Source organism: Podarcis cretensis, assembly GCF_951804945.1.
Source record: "Podarcis cretensis genome assembly, chromosome: 5".
Taxonomy (NCBI): domain Eukaryota; kingdom Metazoa; phylum Chordata; class Lepidosauria; order Squamata; family Lacertidae; genus Podarcis; species Podarcis cretensis.
Genome location: NC_137174.1, coordinates 52,926,360 through 52,931,762, shown reverse-complemented (window position 1 = coordinate 52,931,762; position 5,403 = coordinate 52,926,360). Strand labels below are relative to the sequence as shown.

The 5,403-nt window shown below is 40.3% G+C and overlaps 1 pseudogene across 1 annotated transcript; it reads left to right on the top strand.

Annotated features, from left to right (window-relative positions):
- Positions 1-2,451: 2,451 nt before the first annotated feature.
- Positions 2,452-3,345, top strand: LOC307217412 (junctional adhesion molecule A pseudogene; annotated as a pseudogene). The gene has a single exon. The product of its transcript is annotated as a junctional adhesion molecule A pseudogene (transcript).
- Positions 3,346-5,403: the final 2,058 nt, after the last annotated feature.

Genomic DNA, 5,403 nt, shown 5'->3' with positions numbered 1-5,403 from the left:
AGATGAAAAAGAGGGGCTTCAAACATCATACAGTGGTACCTCAGGTTAAGTACTTAATTCGTTCCGGAGGTCCGTACTTAACCTGAAACTGTTCTGAACCTGAAGCACTACTTTAGCTAATGGGGCCTCCTGCTGCTGCCGCGCTGCTGGAGCACAATTTCTGTTCTCATCCTGAAGCAAAGTTCTTAACCTGAAGTACTATTTCGGGGTTAGCGGAGTCTGTAACCTGAAGCGTATGTAATCCGAGATACCACTGTACTGGGGGAAAGTATAATAAATATTTAAATTAAAGGGCAGAGGAGGCATACATCATTCATTTTGAAAACCAGGCACAAATTTTTCAGGCCACTTCATGCTGACACACATTAAATGAAAATTAACAAGGGAATCAAACTCCACTGTTGTAAATTCTCTCCCTGGCCACAAAGAACTTGCTCTAGTTACAAATTTTAGCCTCAAACTTTGAAAACATCAACCTATTTTATTTTATTTTTTAAAGGACTATAATAAAACATAAGTATTACTATTTTTAATGGCCATTGAGCCTGTCACTCTAGGTTCCCTTCGCTGTGATGTCTGACTCTTAACAACGCCCTACTTTTCCCTTAAAGTCTCATCTTCCCATTTGTCTCCCACACAGGTCTTTATAACTTAATAAGGAACAGACATGCCTTACTGAAGAGAAAAGTCGGAAAAAGAAAATTCAATAGAGCTGTGTGTATTGTGGGCGGGAGGTGGGGAGGGGGGGAGAAATGAAGGAAGTGTCTCAACTTACATTAAGAATCAAAACTACAAAATATTATAAAATAAAGCATAACCTACTTTGTATTTTGGAAAGTTGTTTTGCTGTTTGCTATGAATTTCTTTTCTTTCTTTCTTCTATTTGCTATGTATTTAAAGACCTCTTAAGATATTGTAACCAGATTTTGCACAATGGTTCCTGACAGTGCTTTTTTTCTGGGGGTACTCAAGAATATGCAGTACTGGCACCTGCATTTTCCCTTTTCCCGCATAATTAAAAGAATCATGCAACAGACTGTAAATTAAATATTAAAATAGTGTTTACTCATATAAAGTCTTTCACTTGATTCTAGCAGTAACAGAAACAAAAACATGGCTGCCAAATTCTACTTCTGGATTATGAAATACTTCAAAATGAAGTCTCTGCTTGAAGCAGAGACCAGACAGATGTCCAACTGGCTGAGAAGCATGGTGGAAGGGAAACTAAGTTCTGAGGCAGCAGGAAGTAGAAAGGTTTAAGCTCGTTTGTCTTTTTCCCACCAGAGAACTCAAATGAAGTGACATCAAACAGTGCCCTCTCTACTAATCAGGAACTCTATGTTTCTTAACCCCTTCAAAGCATGCAAATTTATTTGGGCAGCAAATTCCCACAATTATTAACCCGCATAGGATATTTGTGGTTTTGGGGGCATTTCTCTCCATCTCCCTCCCCCTTCATCTCACTTCTTTTAATTGCTGGAGGTGAGGAGAGAGCTCTGTAAACTATAAAAATTTTAGAGTTTGAAAAAAAGATTTTGAAAAGGGTAGGCATACATTTTAGACATGGATTATAAAAATTGGCAGCCAGGTAGACGTGCCCCTTGGGTATTGCCTGACAGAAATCCACAAGGTTTTATTTTGAGGAACATTTAAATGTCTCCAGGATGATGATATTGAGTCAAAAGAAGGCATTCACGGACCTTTATCATATCATATCAGAACCTATTAATGGATCTGCATCAAAGTTGACTTGAAGAGAGCTTTGTACAAGTCGCACATTAAAACAATGTTAATGGTCATCCTTTAAAATAACACTCGCTGAGAGACTTTTGCTTGCAGCACTCATAAAAAATGATTGTTTTATCACCCATTTATTATGCAGCAAAAATATAGAAAAGAAACTCCAAGTGCTGGGAGCAATAGAAAAACAAATACAAATGAGCATTTGCCTTCCGTGAAGCCATTTATAATTCCTATCATATTTATCAGTTCTAGTGTCATCAAAGGCACTTGCAGAAGTTGGCACACTTTAGTCAAGCCTTCATTCGACAGATATTAAAAAGGAGGGATGGTAAACAGGGGGAAACGTTACCAGACAGATTTTATTTTATTTTTAAAAGATCTTTGCTGGTATAAATTATGGGCTGTATGCAATGTTAGTCATACTCAGAGAAGACCCTTTGAAACTAATGAACATTAGAACTTGGGTCCATTCATTTCAATGGATTTACTCATGTGTGGTTTGACAGACTAGGAAGCTTAGTGGATAAAGGGAGTAGCAAAGTTGATGGGGGAAGATATGGCAACAAAGCACACACACAATCCAACAAATCATGGTTTCTTTTATCATAAATGTAACATTTGTGAGTGGCTGTGTCTCTCCTAGCCCTGCAGTTCTCTGATTCAGTATACACAAGGAGAAATTCTCTATCATCAACCATGTAGGCTGCGCTCCGGCCTTGCTCAGTCGGTTTGTACGGCGGAGGAGGCAATGGCGGTGGTGGTGATGGGCTGGCTTTGGTGGGGCTGCTTCTGCGCCGGGCTGTGGTCCTTGATATCAGGCCACTCAAGCCAGGAGACGCTCGTTCAAGTTCCCAAGAACAGCGAAGTACGACTGCCTTGCAAGGCATACCAGAGCTCCCCAAGGCGTGTGGAGTGGAAATTCCAGGGGGATGGCTCCACAACACTGTTCTATTTTGACGGTCACTTCACAGACCCCTACAAGGATCGCGTCGTGTTCCATCCCAATGAACTCTTTTTCAAATCGGTGACTCGGAAAGACACGGGCCTGTACATCTGCGAGGTAGTTGACACTTCAGAGGGCTATTGGCATTCCTCTGTGCGGCTCATTGTTCAAGTCCCGCCCTTGAAGCCCAAGGCCCAAGTGCCCTCTGTGGTCACCATTGGCACCAAAGTGGTTCTCACCTGTGGTTCTCCCCGCCTCCCACCTTCACCTGGTTCAAAGACAACATCCCGATGCCCCAAGACCCCAAAACCAACTCCCTGTTCAGGAATTCATCCTACATGATGGACCCCAAGATGGGGCTTCTGTCTTTTGAGCCCATGATGGCCTATGACGCTGGGGACTACTACTGCCAGGCAGACAACAAAGTTGGGGGCCCCCAGAAGTCCGACAAGGTGCACATGGAGACCAGTGAAGTCAACGTGGGCGGCATTGTTGCTGCTGTGGTGGTGCTTCTCATCGTCCTAGGCCTGGTGATCTTTGGGGTCTGGTTTGCCTACACCCGGGGCTTCTTCAGCAAAAGAAGAGACACCACCAGAAGGTCATTTACAGCCAACCTTCTACCCGGTGGAACGCCCTCCCATCAGATGTCAAAGCGATAAACATCTACCTGACATTCAGAAGACATCTGAAGGCAGCCCTGTTCAGGGAAGTTTTTAATATGTGACATTTTAGTGTATCTTTCATCTTTGTTGGAAGCCGCCCAGAGTGGCTGGGGAAACCCAGCCAGGTGGGCGGGGTACAAATAATAAATTATTATTATTATTATTATTATTATTATTATTATTATTATTATTATTTAATTACTGGGAAATAAACAAATTGTACTGGAATTTTAGAATCTGCACAAATGTGCAAATGAATGTCAGGATGTACTGAGGCATGTCTGTGCATTCCTACATTTGGATCTGTGTTTGAAAAAAAAACAGGGTGATCAAAAAGAATGTAGGGAAAGGGCAACAGAAGCAACACTAAGATAACAGGGAAGAATGTCTGAGATGGTGGTATGAATATATCTAGGAGCTGGCAGACAATAACTAAACCTATCTGATGCCATATGAATCTCCTGAAGTCATGAATCATCAGACAAAAAACAGCAACTGCATTTATTTGGGAGGATTTGTATTGCTATTATATCTAATACCTTTAAATCTTCTATATTCCTTCCAAGAGCAAATCACCATCACCTCTACCCCTGCAGAATTGTATTTAGGATAACACATTGCAAATATTACTAATCCTTGCCTGGTTTTCAAGATGTGGCAAAGGCAGCAGGAACAAAATGTATATCTGTTACTACTTCAGGCTGTGTTTAGTCTCCATAAACTCAATGTGCCTTGGGCCTTGGGCTAGCATTTGTACATTTGGCAAACATGGGCACATGTTGGGTTTGGAGATTATCACAGCAGAACAGCTCATCCTTTTTAATATGCCAATACCAGGCACCTAGCTGTATTGTCCCATGACCAGTTGATTCTGACAGTTGTTTTGTAACTGCTAAGGAGAGATCGATTTTTTTCCTTGTACCTCTTGAGAGAGGCAGTGTCAGGCAATGTGTTTGATTGGGGAAAGTTATTTTTAAAGCATTTGTAATAGCTTGATCTACACTGTTACAAGTGAAACCTGTCTTCCTCCTTATTACTTCTACACACACCAGAAAGTCCAATTCACAGGCTCCTGTGATGTGGTATCCAACATGCAAAAATGTTCTACCAAAGAAATAAGTCTTATTGTGAGATTGCAATCTGCTTACTGTGATTGCAAGATCTGCCCAAAATTTATTTGACAAAAGAATTTTAGTATTTCTTAGTGCTGGTAGATGTCCCTTTTACAGATATGAAGACCTCTTTGGAACACTTAGAATGTAAAAGAACTATTAGAATTGGGGGAGGGGGGTGTCTGAGTAAGGAAAATGTCCTTTCAAGAGAACAGACACAAAATCAGCAGGACTGGGCTATTACCATGAATTTCAATGGATTACTGTGTCTTTGGTTCACATGCTGTTTCAGCAAGTGTGAATTAGGTAGGTTTCCATTAAAATGTGCACCAAATTTCTCCCTATCCCTACATAGAGGAAAACGTTTATCATAGTAGTACACCTCTGTTTCTTGCAGCAGCAAATTCCTAAAGCATTGCATGCAAGACATAGAACAGAAAGTTAAGTTTCCAAACATTGCATTGCATTGCAATTTGCCTACTTCAAGTACAGTAACATTCCAAACTCTCGCCTTAATCTGCCTTTTGATTTATGTTAAACCTCTAAAGTATTTCCTAAGCCTTAAAACTCATTTTGAAAAACTTACCATTCTTGAAGTGATAGGCAAAGTGCTGACAGTGGAATTAAAAAATATATTAGCCCCAGAAAGTAGTACAGTATAGTTGCACATATAAATAAACATGACAATATTAAAGCGTCCCCTAAAGGTATAATAATTGAAGTGTTTGTTCCTGGAACCTTATTACCTTTTGGCTGAATTTTGCTGCTATTTATGAAACACACAAAGCACCAACGTGAAGATTGCCAGTGCCTGGCAGAATGAGAGCATCATGTTTAATGCATTATTTTAAATCATATTTTGCTGCTCATTAAAAAGTTTTATTTTAAACAAGTACTCACAATCAGGATTGGATTTAATGACAAAACTCCTGTTTGCTTTAAT